Raw genomic sequence first — 21,345 nt, forward strand, 5'->3', positions numbered from 1 at the left:
GGGACTTCTCCTTGGCTGTCCATGGGGAAGTACGGTGTGAAGGAGAGACAGCGACATGGCCAAGGTGAGGTGGGTGTCACTGGTTTTCAAGGAGAGGGCTCCAGCGAGAACTGTCCCGTACGGCGAGAAACCGAGCAGGAAGTGGAGGGTCTGGCAGGAAAAGTGAAGGGTGCGTCGTGGGATGGGGTTTTTGTGTTGGGACCACGTTTGGTGATAACATGAGATAGTATGGACAACCACATTTCTTCCCCACACATGGGTTAGATTTGGATGAGCCTGGACTGTCGACGTTGAATTTTGGGGAGGCCGTTGGGTGCCCGTTTGATGTCCGAACACACCCGGACGTATGAGGGAGAAATGACTTTCGACCTCAGAGACGACCTTAATCATGTGTATGCCCGTAGCAACGCACCGGGCGTTCTACTAACGAATTTTTTAAACGCATCATCTAGATATTGATAGTTTTGTAATAGATGTTTAGTTGAAACATCGCTCAGTTTGTTACATGGACATGTCGTTAATCTTTCTTTTTTTTATCAATTTACATTGCAAAAATGGACTTTAATTATTCAATAATTGTGTTTATGTTATATTGTTTGTCCATTTGAAATTTAATATGTAACTCTTGCAAACTATTTCAAGAGCCCGTGGCAACGCACGGGCACTCTACTAGTCCTAGTAGGATTCCACCAAGAGGGAGAGAGGGGGAAGGAAGCAGAGGGAGAGGGAGAAGGAAAGGGGGGCGCCGCCCCCTTCCCTAGTCCAATCGGACCCAAGGGGGAGGGGGCGCGAGGCCTGACCTGGCCGCCCCTCTCTCTCTCCACTAAGGCCCAATGTGGCCCATTAGTTCCCCTGGGGGGTTCCAGTAACGCTCCGACACTCCAGTTTTATCTGAAATTTCTCCGGAACACTTCGGTCATCAAAACACATAACTGATAATACAAATCGTCATCGAATGTTAAGCGTGCGGACCCTATGGGTTAGAGAACTATGTAGACATGACCGAGACACATCTCCGGTCAATAACCAATAGCGGAACCCGGATGCTCATATTGGCTCCTACATATTCTACGAAGATCTTTATCGGTCAAACCGCATAACAACATACGTTGTTCCCTTTGTCATCGGTATGTTACTTGCCCGAGATTCGATCATCGGTATCATCATACCTAGTTCAATCTCGTTAATGGCAAGTCTCTTTACTCGTTCCGTAATACTTCATCCCGCAACTAACTCATTAGTCACAATGCTTGCAAGGCTTATAGTGATGAGTATTACCGAGAGGGCCCAGAGATACCACTCCGAAACACGGAGTGACAAATCCTAATCTCAATCTATGCCAACCCAACAAACCTTTGGAGACACCTGTAGAGCATCTTTATAATCATCCATTTACGTTGTGACATTTGATATCACACAAAGTGTTCCTCCGGTATTCAGGAGTTGCATAATCTCATAGTCTAAGGAACTTGTATAAGTCATGAAGAAAGCAGTAGTAATGAAAGTGTAACAATCATAATGCTAAGATAATGGATGGGTCATGTCCATCACATCATTCTCCTAATGATGTGATCCCGTTCATCAAATTACAACACATGTCTATGGTTAGGAAACATAACCATCTTTGATTAACAAGCTAGTCAACTAGAGGCATACTAGGGACAATATGTTTTGTCTATGTATTCATACATGTACTAAGTTTTTGGTTAATACAATTCTAGCATGAATAATAAACATTTATCATGAAATAAGGAAATAAATAATAACTTTATTATTGCCTCTAGGGCATATTTCCTTCAATCATGAGGAGAATGATGTGATGGACAAGACCCATTCGTTAGCTTAGCATAATGATCGTTCAATTTTATTGCTACTGCTTTCTTCATGTCAAATACATATTCCTCCAACTATGAGCTTATGCAACTCCGGGACACCGGAGGAATGCCTTGTGTGCTATCAAACGTCGCAACGTAACTCGGTGATTATAAAGATTCTCTACATGTATCTCCAAAGGTGTTTGTTGGGTTGGCCTAGATCGAGACTAGGATTTATCACTCCGAGTATCGGAGAGGTATGTCTGGGCCCTCTCGGTAATGCACATCATATGAAGCCTTGCAAGCAGTGTGACTAATGAGTTAGTTGCGGGATGATCCATTACAGAATGAGTAAAGAGACATGTCGGTAACGAGATTGAACTAGGTATGAAGATACCAACGATCGAATCTCGGGCAAGTAACATACCGATGACAAAGGGAATAACGTATGTTGACATAGTGGTTCGACCGATAAAGATCTTCATAGAATATGTGGGAACCAATATGAGCATCCAGGTTCCGCCATTGGTTATTGACCGGAGAGGTGTCTCGGATATGTCTACATAGTTCTCGAACCCATAGGGTCCGCATGATTAACGTTCGATGACGATATGCAATATATGAGTTATGTGTTCTTGTGACCGAATGTTGTTCGAAGTCCCGGATGAGATCACGGACATGACGAGGAGTCTCGAAATGGTCGAGAGGTAAAAATTGATATATTGGAAGGTAGTATTCAGACACCAGAAGGGTTCCGAAATGTATCGGGTACATACCGGAGTACCGAAGGGGTTACCGGAACCCCCGAGAGAAAGATATGGGCCATATGGGCCATAGGAGGGAGGCAAACCAGCCCACGTGGGTGTGGCGCCCCCCTCCTCCCAAGGGAGGAGTCCGAATTGGACTAGGGGAGGGGGCGGCACCCCCCTTTCCTTCTCCCTCTCCTACTCCTTCCCCCTTTCCCCCTCCGGTAAAAGGAAGGGGGGCGAATCCCACTAGGAGTCTAAGTGGGACTCCACCCCACTTGGGGCGCGCCTAGGCCGACCTCCTCTCCCTCCGTCCTTTATATACGAGGGGCACCCCTATGAGACACACCAATTACTCCAAGCCGTGTGCAGTGCCCCCTCCACAGTTTACGCCTCCGGTCATATTCTCGCGGTGCTTAGGCGAAGCCCTGCACCGATCACATCACCATCACCGTCACCATGCCGTCGTGCTAGCGGAACTCATATACTCCTTCGACCCTATGTTGGATCAAGAGCTTGAGGGACGTCATCGCGCTGAATGTGTGCAGAACTCGGAGGTGCCGTCCGTTCGGTACTCCATCGGTCGGAATGAGAAGACGTTCAACTACATCAACTGTGTTAAGCAAACGCTTCCGCTTTCGGTCTACGAGGGTACGTGGACACACTCTCCCCCTCTCGTTGCTATGCATCTCCTAGATAGATCTTGCGTGAGCGTAGGATTTTTTTTGAAATTGGATGCTACGTTTCCCAACATTGGCATCCGAGCCAGGTCTATGCGTAGATGATATGCACGAGTAGAACACAAGGAGTTGTGGGCGGTGATCATCATACTGCTTACCAACAATGTCTTATTTTGATTCGGCGATATTGTTCTATGAAGCAGCCCGAACTAACCTTACATGACCATGTTCATGAGACTGGTTCCACGGGTAGACATGCAACTAGTTTTGCATAAAGGTGGCTGGCAGGTGTCTGTTTCTCCAACTTTAGTTGAATTGAATTTGACTGCGACCGGTCCTTGTGAAGGTTAAATAGTAAACTTGATAAATCACCGTTGTGGTTTTTGTACCATAGGTAAGTATGGTTCTTGCTAGAACCCTGTAGCAGCCACGTACAACTTGCAACAACAAAGTAGAGGATGTCTAACTTGTTTTTGTAGGGCATGTTGTGATGTGATATGGTCAACACATGATGTGATATACGTTGTTGTATGAGATGATCATGTTTTCTAAAAGTTATCGGCAACTGGAAGGAGCCTTATGGTTGTCGCTTTATTGTATGAAATACAAACGCCATGTAATTGCTTTACTTTATCATTAAACGGTAGCGATAGTCGTAGAAGCAATAGTTGGCGAGACGACAACTACGCTACGATGGAGATCAAGATGTCAAGCCGATGACGATGGAGATCATGACATTGCTTTGGTGATGGACATAAAAAGCACAAGATGATGATTGATACGTCTCTGTCGTATCTATAATTTTTTGATTGTTTCATGCCAATATTATTCAACTTTTACATACTTTTGGCAACTTTTTATATGATTTATTAGGACTAACTTACTTATCCAGTGCCTAGTGCCAGTTCCTGTTTGTTGCATGTTTTTGTATCACAGAAAATCCATATCAAACAAAGTCCAAACGTGATGAAACTCTACAGAGAATTATTTTGGAATATTTGTGAATTTTAGGAGGTGGAATCAATATAAATGGAGGCTCGATGCCACCACAACCCACCAGGGCGCTCCACCAGCCCCAGGCGCGCCCTGGTGTATCGTGCCCTCCTCGAACGTCGGTTGGAGCTATACTTCAGGCGCAAGTAAGCTTATATATGAAAAAAATGTGTAAAAAGATCAGCGCAATCGGAGTTACGGATCTCTGGGAATTTAAGAAACCGTGATGGGCCAGACCACGGGAGCACCAAACAGAAGAGAACAGAGAGGGCGATCCAATATCGAAGGGGCGCCCGCCCCTCCGCCTCCACGGAGGCCATGGCCCAGAGGGGGGACCTTCCTTCCATCTAGGGGGGAGGCCCAGGAAGAAGAATAAGGAGGGGGGCTCTCTACCCCTCTCTCAAGGTGGTGCGGGGCTAGGATCGTGACGGCGATCTACATCAACAATCTTGCTACCGTCATCACCAACTCTCTCCCCCTCTATGCAGCAGTGTAACACCCCTTCACCCCGCTATAATCTCTACTTAAACATGGTGCTCAACTCTATATATTATTTCCTAATGATCTATGGTTATCCTATGATGTTTGAGTAGATCCGTTTTGTCCTATGAGTTAATCGTGGTCTTGGTTGGTATGATTGTATATTTTATTTATGGTGTTGTCCTATGATGCCCTCCGTCTTGCGCAAACGTGCCCCCCCACTGTAGGGTGTTGCAATATGTTCATGATTTGCCTATGGTGGGTTGCGAGAGTGACAGAAGCTTAAACCCGAGTAGGTGGGTTGTTGCGTATGGGATAAAGAGGACTTGATACTTAATGTTATGGTTGGGTTTCATGACCTTAATGATCTTTAGTAGTTGCGGATGCTTGCTAGAGTTCCAATCATAAGTGCATATGATCCAAGTAGAGAAAGTATGTTAGCTCATGCCTCTCCCTCATATAAGATTGCAAGGATGATTACCGGTACTTGTTATCGATTGCCCAGGGACAAATGAATTTCTTGTTGACAAAAGCTATCCACTTTTATTACCTCACAATTTATTCATAGTTTTATTCTCGCCAAGTACTCGTAGTTTATTCTTGCAAAATAGTTTCATACTTGTTTTAGGTAAAGCAAACGTCAAGTGTGCGTAGAGTTGTATCGGTGGTTAATAGAACTTGAGGGAATATTTGTTCCACCTTTAGCTCCTTGTTGGTTTCGACACTCTTATTTATCGAAGAAGGCTACAAATGATCCCCTATACTTGTGGGTTATCAAGACCTTTTTCTGGCGCCGTTGCCAGGGAGCAATAGCGTGGGGTGAATATTCTTGTGTGTGCTTGTTTGCTTTATCACTAAGTAGTTTTTATTTCCTGTTCTAAGTTGTTCTCTATCTTTAGTTATAGATCTGGAACACGGAACACCAAAAAAATTAGTTGTACTTGCTACTCATGGAGATGGGGAACCTCCTAAAACCCTCAATGCGCATTATGTGAAAAATATTATGCACTACTTTGATAATCCTGAGAAAACCCCATTCAACTTGATAATGGGAGTAACGTTGGATCAACATGAATATTTAGGGATTATCGTTTGACACAAAAAGGGAAACTTTTATGGGATCAAATTTATATGTTGCATTGGTATGCTCGGGATTTATGCTTGAGATATGATTATACTTGTTGCTCTAGGATGAACGCTCCCCATCTTCCCTTTTCATGCAAATTTAATGATAATGAAACCTTGGCTTCTTATGCCAATGGTAGATATGATTACTATGATGTGGAACGAATAAAAGAATTTGTTGCTTTTAAGGGTGCTTATGAAATTGAATCTTTGTTTGAAAAGTTTGAAGATTTTGATGATTCAGTTTATAGACCTGAAAATTTTGCTATCCTTAAATATTGCTATGATAACTATAAATACAATTCTGATACTGATGCTGTTATTGAGAAAGTCTCTGCTGTCCAAGAAGAGACTAATATTTTGCAGGAGTCTATGGAAGAAGGAATTGATGAAACTGTGAGCTCATTGGATGAAAAAGATGATGAGAAGAGTGAAGAACAAAAGGAGGAAGAGCGGATTAGCTACCCGTGCCCACCTTCTAATGAGAGTAACTCTTCAACTCATACATTGTTTAATCCCCCTTCATTCTTACCGAAGGATGAATGCTATGGTAATTGCTATGATCCCGTTGATTCGTTTGAAACACCCCTTTTTGATGATGCTTGCTATGCTTGTGGCCAAGATGCCAATATGAATTATGCTATTGGAGATGAACTTGCTATTGTCCCTTATGTTAAGAATGAAATTTCTACTACTACACCCACACATGATTGTCCTATTATCTTTTTGAATTCTCCCAACTACACTATATCGGAGAAGTTTGCACTTGTTAAGGATTATATTGTTGGGTTGCCTTTTACCGTTGCACGTGATAATTTTGATGAATATAATATGCATATGCTTGCTGCTCCTACTTGCAATTATTATGAGAGAGGAACTACATCTCCACCTCTCTATGTTTCCACCATGATAAACTTGCAAGAAACTGCTTATGCTATGTATTGGCCTTTACTTGATGTGCATGAATTATTCTTGTATGACATGCCGATTCATATGAAGAGAGTTAGACTTTGTCATTGCATGATATATGTTGCTTTGTGCTCACTACTAAATGCCAAATCATTGCTAATTAAAATTGGCTTTGATATACCTTGGGATTCAGGTGGATCCATTACTTGAGCACTGTATGCCTAGCTTAATGGATTTAAAGAAAGCGCTGCCAGGGAGACAACCCGGAAGTTTTAGAGAGTCGTTTATTTCTGTTGAGTGCTTTTAAAGTTTAAAAACAAAAAAAATATAGAGGGAAACTTAAAACTTTTCACAAGAGAGAAGCGATTGAAACGTGATGCATTGCGGAAGTGAGGGTCGACCTTGAACACTTGTGTTCATGCTCATGGAAACAATGTAGAATTTTTCATGAAGATTCTCACAAAAATAATTATCCCCTTATAAAATTCCATTGTATTATAAAAATAATGTGCCAAGATTTGCCTTTAGGATGGGTAGATTGCTTGTTGGTATGTGCGGTGCAGTAATAGAAACTTTGGCTGTAGCGCATGATTTTACATTTTTTTACTGGAACATCAAACATTTTTGAAACTTTTTGCACAGTCTTGCTATACAAATTTTTTATTTTTTCATAATTTTTTCAGAATGTTTTGAGTACCAGAAGTATGGTAGATGTTCAGATTACTATAGACTGTCCTCTTTAAGACAGAATCTGTTTTTGATGCATTGTTTTGCTTGTTTGATGAAACTATCAATTTTTATCGGCAGTATAAGCCATGGAAAAGTTATATTACAGTAGCTACAGCACAAAAACAAAATATGAATTGGTTTGCAACAGTACTTTGAGTAGATTTGCTTTATTATACTAATGGATCTTACCAAGCTTTCTGTTGAGTTTTGTGTGGATGAAGTGATCAAAGATCGAGGAGGTCTCGATATGAGGAGAAGGAGGAGAGGCAAGAGCTCAAGCTTGGGGACGCCCAAGGCACCCCAAGTAAATATTCAAGTATACTCAAGTGTCTAAGCTTGGGGATGCCCTGGAAGGCATCCCATCTTGCTTCAACAAGTATCGGTATGTTTTTGTCTTCGTTTCGTTCATGTGATATGTGCAAATCTTGGAGCGTCTTTTGCATCTACTTTTCATTTTTCTTTTATGCACCATGCTGGTATGAGATAGTCCATGGTTGATTTATTGAATTCTCATTGAAATTCACTTATATCTTTTTAGTATGGCTTTATAGAATGCTTCATGTGCATCACTTATATCATTTGAAGTGTGGATTGCCTGTTTCTCTTCACATAGAAAACCGATGTTCGTAGAATGCTACTTTGCTTCACTTATATTTGTTAGAGCATGAACTTTTGTAGAAATAATTAAACGCTCATGATTCACTTATATCTATTTAGAGAGACAAATGGAATTGGTCATTTGCGTGGTTAGTCATAAAAATCCTACATAAAACTTATGGATCACTGAATATGATATGTTTGATTCCTTGCAATAGTTTTGCGATATAGAGATGGAATATGTGGGAAGTACTAGTAAACGGTTGTGGTTGGTAAGAATATTGGTGTTAAGGTTTGTGATTCCCGAAGCATGCACGTATAGTCTCTCGTTATGCTATGAAATTTGGAGCACAATTTATCCTTGATTGTCTATCTTTGTGTGAAGGCCGGGGGCGCGATATGGTTAACTCCTACCAACCTCCCCCCTAGGGGCATGGGTAGTATTACTTTGCTTCGAGGGCTAATAAACTTTTGCAATAAGTATATGAGTTCTTTATGACTAATGTGATGTCCATGGATTATACGCACTCTTACCTTTCCGCAATTTGCTAGCACCGTGCATTGCCCTCTCTCACCTCGGGAGTCGGTGCAAACTTTGCCGGTGCATCCAAACCCCGTGATATGATACGCTCTATCAGACATAAGCCTTATTATATCTTCCTCAAAACAGCCACCATACCTACCTATTATGGCTTTTCCATGGCCATTCCGAGATATATTGCCATGCAACTTCCACCGCTTCCGTTTGATGACTTGAGCATTCATTGTCATATTGCTTTGCATGATCGTATAGCTGACATAGTAGTTGTGGCTCAGCCACCGTGCATCATTTTTATACATGTTATGCTAGATCATTGCACATCCTGGTACATTGCCAGAGGCATTCATATAGAATCATACTTTGTTATAGGTATCGAGTTTTAATTTTTATTTCTTTTGAGTTATAAGAAAATAGAAGTGTGATGATCATCATTATTCATTTTTAGAGCAGTGCCCCAGTGAGGAAAGAATGATGGAGACTATGATTCCCCCACAAGTCGGGACGAGACTCTGGACAATGAGAGAAAAGAAGGGAAAAGAAAAAATAAATAAAATGAACCGATAAACAAAGGAGAAGGGGCATTGTTAGTATCCTTTACCACACTTGTGCTTCAGAGTAGCACCATGTTTTTCATATGGAGAGTCTCATATGTTGTCACTTTCATATACTAGTGGGAATATTTCATTATATGATTAGATGCACACCCACTTAGTTTTCATATGGAGCTTTCATACACTTATAGCTCTTAGCGCATTTGTTGCATGGCAATCTCTACTCCTCGCATTGATATCAATTGATGGGCATCTCCATAGCCCGTTGGTTAGCCGCTTTGATGTGAGACTTTCTTACTTTTTTGTCTTCTTTATATTTACCCCTATCATCATACTCTATTCCACCCATAGTGTTATATCCATGGCTTGTGCTCATGTATTGCGTGAGGGTTGAAAAAGCTGAAGCGCGTTAAAAAGTATGAAACAATTGCTTGGGTGACACTGGGATAGTACATGATTTATACTTTGTGTTAGGAAGATAGAGCATGACAAGACTATATGATTTTGTAGGGATAGCTTTCTTTAGCGTTGATATTCTGAAAGACATGATTGTTTGTTGGGATGCCTGAGTATTGATGTCTTTATGTCAAATTATAGACTATTGCTTTGAATCACTTATGTCTTAATATTCATGCCATGACTAGATATATGATCAAGTTTATGCTAGGTAGCATTCCACATCAACAATTATCTTTTTTATCATTTACCTACTCGAGGACGACTAGGAATTAAGCTTGTTAAGCTTGGGGGTGCTGATACGTCTCCGTTGTATCTATAATTTTTGATTGTTTCATGCCAATATTATTCAACTTTTACATACTTTTGGCAACTTTTTATATGATTTATTTGGACTAACTTACTTCTCCAGTGCCTAGTGCTAGTTCCTGTTTGTTGCATGTTTTTGTATCACAAAAAATCCATATCAAACGAAGTCCAAACGTGATGAAACTCTATGGAGAATTATTTTGGAATACTTGTGAATTTTACGAGGTGGAATCAACATAAACGGAGGCCCGAGGCCACCACAACCCACTAGGGCGCTCCACCAGGCCCAGGCATGCCCTGGTGTATCGTGCCCTCCTTGAACATTGGTTGGAGCTATACTTCGGGCGCAAGGAAGCTTATATCCGGAAAAAAATTGTGTAAAAAGATCAGCGCAACCGGAGTTACAGATCTCCGGGAGTTTAAGAAACCGTGAAGGGCCAGACCTCGGGAGCGCGAAACAGAAGAGAACAGAGAGGGAGATCCAATATCGAAGGGGCTCCCGGCCCTCTGCCGCCATGGAGGCCATGGCCCAGAGGGGGGACCCTCCTCCCATCTAGGGGGAGGCCAAGGAAGAAGAAGAAGGAGGGGGCTCTCTACCCCTCTCTCCGGGTGGCGTCGGGGTGCCGCCGGGGCTAGGATCGTGACGACGATCTACATCAACAATCTTGCTACCGTCATCACCAACTCTCTCCCCTCTATGCAGCGGTGTAACACCCCTTCTCCCTGCTGTAATCTCTACTTAAACAAGGTGCTCAACTCCATATATTATTTCCCAATGATCTATGGTTATCCTATGATGTTTGAGTAGATCCGTTTTGTCCTATGGGTTAATCGTGATCTTGGTTGGTATGATTGTATATTTTATTTATGGTGCTGTCCTGCGGTGCCCTCCGTCTTGCACAAATGTGAGGGCCCCCAGCTGTAGGGTGTTACAATATGTTCATGATTCGCTTACGGTGGGTTGCGAGAGTGACAGAAGCGTAAACCCGAGTAGGTGGGTTGTTGCGTATGGGATACAAAGGACTTGATACTTAATGCTATGGTTGGGTTTCACGACCTTAATGATCTTTAGTAGTTGCGGATGCTTGCTAGAGTTCCAATCATAAGTGCATATGATCCAAGTAGAGAAAGTATGTTAGCTCATGCCTCTCCCTCATATAAAATTGCAAGGATGATTACCTGTACTTGTTATCGATTTCCTAGGGACAAATGACTTTCTTGTTGACAAAAGCTATCCACTTTTATTACCTCGCAATTTATTCGTAGTTTTATACTCGCAAAGTACTCGTAGTTTTATTCCTGCAAAATTATCTCATACTTGTTTTAGGTAAAGCAAACGTCAAGTGTGCGTAGAGTTGTGTCGGTGGTCGATAGAACTTGAGGGAATATTTGTTGTGCCTTTAGCTCCTCATTGGGTTCGACACTCTTATTGATCAAAGAAGGCTACAAACGATCCCCTATACTCATGGGTTATCAATGATGGCCATATCATGTCACATATTTTGATTGCATGTGATGTTTATCTTTTTGCATCTTATTTTGCTTAGTACGGAGGTAGCATTATAAGATGATCCCTTAACTAAATTTCAAGGTGTAAGTGTTCTCCCCGAGTATGTACCGTTGCAAAAGTTCTTTGTGCCGAGACACCACGTGATGATCAGGTGTGATAAGCTCTACATTCAAATACAACGGGTGCAAGCTAGTTTTGCACATGCAGAATACTCGGGTTAAACTTGACGAGCCTAGCATGTACAGACATGGCCTTGGAACACTAGAGACCGAAAGGTCGAACGTGAATCATATAGTGGATATGATCAACATAGAGATGTTCACCATTGATGACTACTCCATCTCACGTGATGATCGAACATGGTTTAGTTGATTTGGATCACGTATCATTTAGATGACTTGAGGTATGTCTATCTAAGTGGGAGTTCTTAAGTAATATGATTAACTGAACTTAATATATCATGAACTTAGTCCTGATAGTTTTTGCGTATCTATGTTGTAGATCAATGGCCTGTGCTACCGTTCCCTTGAATTTTAATGTGTTCCTAGAGAAAGCTAAGTTGAAAGATGATGGTTGCGACTACATGGACTGGGTCCGTAATTTGAGAATTATCCTCATTGCTGCACAAAATAATTATGTCCTTGATGCACCGCTAGGTGTACCACCTGCCCCAGCAATTGCAGACATTGTGAATGTCTAGCAGCCGCGTGTTGATGACTACTCGTTAGTTAAGTGTGCCATGCTTTACGGCTTAGAATCGGGACTTCAAAGACGTATTGAACGTCATGTACCATACGATATGTTACATGAGTTGAAGTTAATATTTCAAGCAAATGCTCGAGTTGAGAGATATGAAGTCTCCAACAGGTTCTATAGCTGCAAGATGGAGGAGAACAGTTCTGTTAGTGAGCACATACTCAGAATGTCTGGGTACCATAATCACTTGACTCAGTTGGGGGTTAATCTTCCAGATGATTGTGTCATTGACAAAGTTCTTCAATCACTGCCACCAAGCTACAAAGGCTTCGTGATGAACTCAATATGCAAGGGATGGAAAAGACTATTCCCGAGCTCTTTGCAATACTAAAGGTTGCGGGGGTAGAAATCAAGTAGGAGCATCAAGTGTTGATGGTTAACAAGACCACTAGTTTCAAGAAGAAAGGCAAGGGTAAGAAGGGGAACTTCAAGAAGAATGGCAAGCAAGTTGTCACTCATGGGAAGAAACCCAAAGCTGGACCCAAGCTTGAAACTGAGTGCTTCTACTTCAAAGGGACTGGCCACTAGAAGCGGAACTATCCCAAGTATTTGGCGGATAAGAAGGATGGCAAAGTGAACAAAGGTATATTTGATATACATGTTATTGATGTGTACCTTAATAATTCTTGTAGCAGTGCCTGGGTATTTGATACCAATTCGGTTGCTCATATTTGTAACTCGAAACAGGGACTATAGATCAAATGAAGATTGGCTAAGGAACAGGTGATGATGCACGTCGGGAATGGTTCCAAGGTCGACGTGATCGTCATTGGCACGCTACCTCTACATCTACCTTCGGGATTAGTTTTAGACCTGAATAATTGTTATTTGGTGCCAGCGTTGAGCATGAATATTATATCTGGATCTTGTTTAGTGCGAGATGGTTATTCATTTAATTAGAGAATAATGGTTGCTCTATTTATATGAGTAATATCTTTTATAGTCATACACCCTTGAAGAGTGGTCTATTTTTGTTGAATCTTGATCGTGGTGATACACATATTCATAATATTGATGCCAAAATATGCAAAGTTGATAATGATAGTGCAAGTTATTTGTGGCACTGCCATTTGGGTCATATCGGTGTAAAGCACATGAAGAAACTCCATAAAGATGGACTTTTGGAATCACTTGATCGTGAATCATTTGATACTTGCGAATCGTGCTTTATGGGCAAGATGACTAAAACTCTGTTCTACGGAACAATGGAATGAGGTAATGACTTATTGGAAATAATACATAGCGATGTATGTGGTCCGGTGAGTGTTGAGGCTCGTGGTGGGTATCATTCTTTTCCGACCTTCACAGATGATTTAAGTATATATGGGTATGTTTACTTAATGAAACACAAGTCTGGAACATTTGAAAAGTTCAAAGAATTTTAGAGTGAAGTGGAGAATCATCGTAACAAGAAAATAAAGTTTCTATGATCTGATCATGGAGGTGAATATTTGAGTTACGAGTTTGGCCTTCATTTAAAACAATGTGGAATAGTTTCACAGCTCACGCCACCTGGAACACCACAGCATAATGGTGTGTCCGAACATACTAATCACACTTTATTAGATATGGTGCGATCTATGATATCTCTTACCGATTTACCACTATCGTTTTGGGGTTATGCATTAGAGACAGTTGCATTCACATTAAACAGGGCACCGTCAAAATCCGTTGAGATGACACCGTATGAACTATGGTTTGGCAACAAACCTAAGCTGCCAGTTCATAAAGTTTGGGGATGCGATGCTTATGTCAAAAGGCTTCAGCCTAATAAGCTCAAACCCAAATCAGAGAAGTGCATCTTCATAGGATACCCTGAGGAAACAATTGGGTACACCTTCTACCACAAGTACGAAGGCAAGATCTTTGTTGCTAAGAATAGAACCTTTCTAGAGAAGGAGTTTCTCTCAAAAGAAGTGAGTGGGGGGGGGGGGAGTAGAATTTGATGAGGTAATTGTACCTACTCTCAATTTGGAAAGTAGCTCATCCGAGAAATCTGTTCTTGTGATGCCTACACCAACTAGAGAGGAAGCTAATGATAAAGACCATGAAACTTCAAATCAAGTTGCTACAGAACCTCGTAGGTCAAACAGAGCATGATCTGCACCAAAGTGGTATGGTAATCCTATTCTGGAAGTCATGTTACTTGACCATGACGAACCTACGAACTATGAAGAAGCTATGATGAGCCTAGATTCCGATAAATGGCTTGAGGCCATGAAATCTGAGATAGGATCCATGTATGAGAACAAAATGTGGACTTTGATGGATCTGCCCGATGATTGGCAACCCATAGAGAATAAATGGATCTTCAAGAAGAAAACTAATGTTCATGGTAATGTTACTGTCTATAAAGCTCGACTTGTTACAAAAGGTTTTCGACAAGTTCAAGGAGTTGACTACGATGAGACTTTCTCACCTGTAGCGATGCTTAAGTCTGCCTGAATCATGTTAGCAATTGCCGCATTTTATGATTATGAAATCTAGCAAATGGATGTCAAAACTGCATTCCTTAATGGATTTCTTAAAGAAGAGTCGTATATGATGCAACTAGAAGGTTTTGTCGATCCTAAAAGTGATAACAAAGTGTGCAAGCTCCAGAGATCCATTTATGGACTGGTGCAAGCATCTCGGAGTTGGAATATATGATTTGATGAGGTGATCAAAGCATATGGTTTTATACAGACTTTTGGAGAAGCCAGTATTTACAATAAAGTGAGTGGGAGCTCTATAGCATTTCATTATATGTGGATGACATATTGTTGATTGGAAATGATGTAGAATTTCTGGATAGCATAAAAGGATACTTGAATAAAAAAATTCAATGAAAGACCTCGGTGAAGCTGCTTATATGTTGGGCATCAAGATCTATAGAGGTAGATCAAGACGCTTGATAGGACTTTCACAAAGCACATACCTTGATAAATTTTTGAAGTAGTTCAAAATGGATCAGTCCAAGAAAGGGTTCTTGCCTGTGTTACAAGGTGTGAAATTGAGTCAGACTCAATGCCCGACCACTATAGAAGATAGAGTGAAAATGAAAGTCATGCCTCAGCCATAGGTTCTATAAAGTATACCATGTTGTGTACCAGACCTATTATGTGCCTTGCCATGAGTTTTGGCAAGGGGGTATAATAGTGATCCAGGAGTAGATCATTGGACAGTGGTCAAAATTATCCTTAGTTGCCTAAGAGGACTAAGGAAATGTTTCTCAGTTATGGAGGTGATAAAGAGTTCATCGTAAAGGGTTACGATGATGCAAGCTTTAGCACTAATCTAGATGACCCGAGTCTCAATTTGGATACATATTGAAAGTGGGAGCAATTAGCTAGAGTAGCTCCATGCAGAGCATTGTAGACATAGAAATTTGCAAAATACATGCGGATCTGAATGTGGCAGACCCGTTGACTAAACTTCTCTCACAAGCAAAACATGATCACACCTTAGTACTCTTTGGGTGTTAATCACATAGCGATGTGAACTATATTATTGACTCTAGTAAACCCTTGGAGTGTTGGTCACATGGCGATGTGAACTATGGGTGTTAATCACATACAAATGTGAACTATTGGTGTTAAATCACATGGCGATGTGAACTAGATTATTGACTCTAGTGCAAGTGGGAGACTGAAGGAAATATGCCCTAGAGGCAATAATAAAGTTGTTATTTTATATTTCCTTATATCATGATAAATGTCTATTATTCATGCTAGAATTTTATTAACCGGAAACTTGATACATGTGTGAATACATAGACAAAACATTGCCTCCCTAGTATGCCTTTACTAGACTAGCTCGTTGATCAAAGATGGTCCAGTTTTCTAGCCATGGACATGTGTTGTCATTTGATGAACGGGATCACATTATTAGGAGAATGATGTGATGGACAAGACCCATCCGTTAGCTTAGCATAATGATTGTTTAGTTTTATTGCTATGGCTTTCTTCATGTCAAATACATATTCCTCCGACTATGATGAGATTATGCAACTCTTGGACACCGGAGGAATGCCTTGTGTGCTATCAAATGTCACAATGTAACCGGGTGATTATAAAGATGCTCTACAGGTATCTCTGAAGGTGTTTGTTGGGTTGGCATAGATCGAGACTAGGATTTGTCACTCCGAGTATCGGAGAGGTATGTCTGGGCCCTCTCGGTAATGCACATCATATGAAGCCTTGTAAGCAGTGTGACTAATGAGTTAGTTGCGGGATGATCCATTACAGAATGAGTAAAGAGACATGTCGGTAACGAGATTGAACTAGGTATGAAGATACCAACGATTGAATCTCGGGCAAGTAACATACCGATGACAAAGGGAATAACGTATGTTGACATAGTGGTTCGACCGATAAAGATCTTCATAGAATATGTGGGAACCAATATGAGCATCCAGGTTCCGCCATTGGTTATTGACCGGAGAGGTGTCTCGAATATGTCTACATAGTTCTCGAACCCGTAGGGTCTGCACGCTTAACGTTCGATGATGATATGTATTATATGAGTTATGTGTTTTGGTATCTGAAGGTTGTTCGAAGTCCCGGATGAGATCATGGACATGATGAGGAGTCTCAAAATGCTCGAGAGGATTGATATATTGGAAGGTAGTATTCGGACACCGTAAGAGTTCCGGAGTGTATCGGGTACATACCGAAGTACCGATGGGGTTACCGGAACCCCCTGGGGAAAGATATGTGCCATATGGGTCATAGGAGGGAGGAAAACCGGCCCACGTGGGTGTGCCCCCCCCAAGGGAGGAGTGTGAATTGGACTAGGGGAGGGGGCGGCACCCCCGTTTCCTTCTCCCTCTCCTACTCCTTCCCCCTTCCCCCCTCCAATGAAAGGAAGGGGGGACCGAATCCCACTAGGAGTCCAAGTGGGACTCCCCCCACTTGGGGTGCGCCTAGGCCGTCCTCCTCTCCCTCCCTCTTTTATATACGGGGGGCGCCCCTATGAGACACACCAATTGCTCCAAGCCGTGTGCGGTGCCCCCCTCCACAGTTTACGCCTCCGGTCATATTCTCGCGGTGCTTAGGCAAAGCTCTACACGGATCACATCACCATCACCATCACCACGCCGTCGTGCTGACAGAACTCATCTACTCCTTCGACCATATGCTGGATCAAGATATCAAGGGACGTCATCAAGTTGAACGTGTGCGGGACTCGGAGGTGCCCTACGTTCGGTACTAGATCGGTCGGAACAAGAAGGCGTTCGACTACGTCAACCGTGTTAAGCAAACGCTTCCACTTTCGGTCTACGAGTGTACGTGGACACACTCTCCCCCTCTCGTTGCTATGCATCTCCTAGATAGATCTTGCATGAGCGTAGGATTTTTTTTTGAAATTGCATGCTACGTTTCCCAACATTGGGCTACCTTGCTGCACTTTTGTTACTACTACCGTTACTTGCTCATTACAAATTATCTTGCTATCAAACTACTCTGTTACTTACAATTTTAGCACTTGCAGACATTACCTTGCTGAAAACCACTTGTCATTTACTTCTGCTCCTCGTTGGGTTCGACACTCTTACTTATCGAAAAGGCTACAGTTGATCCAATATACTTGTGGGTCATCAAGGCTATTTTCAAGCGCCGTTGCTAGGGAGTGAAGCGCTTTTTGTAAGGAAAAATTATTACTACGTGCTGACATTTATTGTCACTTGTTACTATGGAAAACAATCTTTTGAGGGGTTTGTTCGAGGTATCTTCACCTCGACCGGAACCATAATTAGTTACCCCTCAACCTACTGCACCTACTGAAAATATTGAATATGAAATTCTTTCGGGTATGGTAGAACAACTGCTAGCTACTCCTTATGCAGGAGATGGAACCGAACATCCTAATATGCACTTGATATATGTGGATGAAATTTGTGGATTGTTTAAGCTTGCAGGTTTACCCGGAGGTGAAGCTAAGAAGAAGGTTTACCCTTTATCTTTGAAGGGAAAGGCATTGCCATGGTATATGCTATGCGATGATATTGGATCTTGGAACTAGAATCGGTTGAAATTGGAATTCCATCAAAAAAAATTATCCTATGCATCTAGTTCATCGTGATCGCAATTATATATATATATATATATATATATATATATATATATATATATATATATATATATCATTTTTGGCCTCGTGAAGGAGAAAGTATCGCTCTAGCTTGGGAGAGGCTTAAGTCAATGTTATATTCATGACCCAATCATGAGCTCTCAAGAGAAATTATTATTTAGAATTTTTATGCTCGGCTTTCTCATAATGATCAATCCATGCTCGATACTTCTTGTACTAGTTCTTTTATGAAGAATACTACTGAATTCCAGTGGAATCTTTTAGAAAGAATTAAACGCATCCATGCTCGATACTTCTTGTACTAGTTCTTTTATGAAGAAGACTACTGAATTCCGGTGGAATCTTTTAGAAAGAATTAAACGCAACTCTGAAGATTGGGAACCCGACGAAGGTAAAGAGTCAGGTATTGAACCTAAGTTTGATTGTATTAAATCTTTTCTGAATACCGATGCTTTACAAAAGTTTAGCACTAAATACAGACATGACTCTGAGATAGTAGCTTCCTTTTGTAAATCTTTTGCTACTCATGTTGATCTCCCTAAAGAGAAGTGGTTCAAATATCACCCACCAATTAAAGAAGAAATTAAAGAACCGGTAAAAGCTAAATAAGAAACTATCATTTATAATGTTGACCCAGTTGTTCCCACTACTTATAGTGAAAAACCACCTTTCCCTCTTAAGATGAAGGAACATGCTAAAGTTTCAACTATGGTGACCAAAAGTTATATTAGAACACCTAACCAGCTGAACAAATCAAAGTTGAACCTAGTGTTGATATGGTTAAGGATCTCTTGGTCCATAATATTGGTGGGCATGTTATTTACTTCTATGCTAAAGCTGCTAGAATTACCAAACCCGATGAAAAAGATAAACATAGACTAGTTGTTGGCATGCCTGTTGTCTCAGTTAAGATAGGAGATCATTGTTATCATGGTTTATGTGACTTAGGTGCTAGCATGAGTGATATTCCTTTTTCCTTATATGAAGAAATTATGAATGATATAGCACCCGCTAAAATAGAAGACATAGATGTTACTATTAAACTTGCCAATAGAGATAGTATATCGCCAATTGGGATTGTTAGAGATGTTGAAGTCTTGTGTGGGAAAATAAAATACCTACTGATTTTCTTGTTCTTCGTTTCCCACAAGATGACTTTTGTCCCATTATCTTTGGTAGACCTTTCTTGAACACAGTCAATGCTAAAATAGATTGTGAGAAACAAGCTGTCAGTGTTAGCTTTGGTGATGAATCTATGAATTTAATTTTTCCAAGTTTAGTAGAAAACCTCATAAGAAAGATTAGCCTAGTAAGGATGAGATTATTGGTCTTGCTTCTATTGTTGTACCTCCTACCAATCCTTTAGAACAATATTTGCTAGACCATGTAAATGATTTGCATATGCATGAAAGAAATGAAATCGATAGAATCTTATTCAAACAACAACCTCTTCTTAAACACAATCTACCTATGAAACTCTAGGAGGTCCTCCTCCACCTAAAGGTGACCATGTGTTTGAATTAAAACAATTGCCAGACACTTTGAAATATGCTTATCTTGATGAGAAAAAGATATATCATGTTATTATTAGTGCTAACCTTTCAAAACATGAAGAAGAAAGATTATTGAAAGTTCTAAGGAAGCACCGAGCTGCTATTGGATATACTCTTGATGATCTTAAGGGCATTAGTCCCACTTTATGTCAGCACAAGATTAATATGGAACCTGATGCTAAACCCATTGTTGATCACCAACGTCGGTTAAATCTGAAGATGAAAGAAGTGGTAAGAATGGAAATATTGAAACTTCTGGAAGCAGGTATAATCTATCCTATAGCTGATAGTAGATGGGTAAGTCCTGCTCATTGTGTCCCTATGAAGGGAGGTATAACTGTTGTTCCTAATGATTAGAATGAACTTATTCCACAAAGAATTGTCACCGGCTATAGAATAGTAATTGATTCTAGAAAAAGCAACTAGAAAAGATCATTACCCTCTGCCTTTTATTGATCAAATGCTAGAAAGATTATCTAAGCACACACATTTTTGCTTCCTTGATGGATATTCTGGTTATTCACAAATACCTGTTTCTCAACCTGATCAAGAAAAGACCACTTTTACTTGTCCTTTTGGAACTTATGCTTATAGACGTATGCGTTTTGGTCTATGTAATGCACCTGCTACCTTTCGAAGATGTATGACTGCCATATTCTCTGATTTTTGTGGATTGTTGAGGTTTTCATGGATAACTTTTCTATTTATGGGAAGTCTTTTGATGATTGTTTAAGCAATCTTGATCAAGTTTTGCAGAGATGTGAGCAAACAAATCTTGTCCTGAATTGGGAGAAGTGCCACTTTATGGTTAACGAAGGTATTGTTTTGGGCCATAAAGTTTCTGAAAGAGTCATTGAGGTGGACAAAGCCAAGGTTGATGCAATTGAGAAAATGCCATGTCCTAAAGATATCAAAGGTATTCGTAGTTTCCTTGGTCATGCTGGTTTCTATAGGAGATTTATCAAAAACTTTTCTAAAATTTCTAGGCCTCTTAGAAATCTTTTGCAAAAGGTTATTCCTTTTGTTTTTATGATGATTGCTTGGAAGCCTTCGAAACCCTCAAGAAAGCCTTAATTTCTGCACCTGTTGTTCAACCATCTGATTAGAACTCACCTTTTGAGATTATGTGTGATGCTAGTGATTATGCTATTGGTGTTATTCTAGGACAAAAAGTCGTTAAAAAATTAAATATTATCCATTATGCTAGTAAAACTCTAGACAATGCTCAACAAAATTATGCTACTACTGAAAAAGAATTCTTAGCAGTGGTGTTTGCTTGTGATAAATTTAGATCCTACATTGTTGATTCCGATGTGACTGTTCACACCGATCAAAATGCTATAAAATATCTTATGGAAAGGAAAGATGCTAAACCTAGACTCATTAGGTGGGTTCTTCTACTACAAGAATTTGATTTGCACGTCACTAATAGAAAAGGAGCAGAGAACCCTGTAGCTGATAACCTGTCTAGGCTTGAAAATATTCTTGATGGCCCACAACCTATTAATGATAGCTTTCCTGATG

The sequence above is a fragment of the Triticum dicoccoides genome, chromosome 2B (assembly GCF_002162155.2).
Source record: "Triticum dicoccoides isolate Atlit2015 ecotype Zavitan chromosome 2B, WEW_v2.0, whole genome shotgun sequence".
NCBI lineage: Eukaryota > Viridiplantae > Streptophyta > Magnoliopsida > Poales > Poaceae > Triticum > Triticum dicoccoides.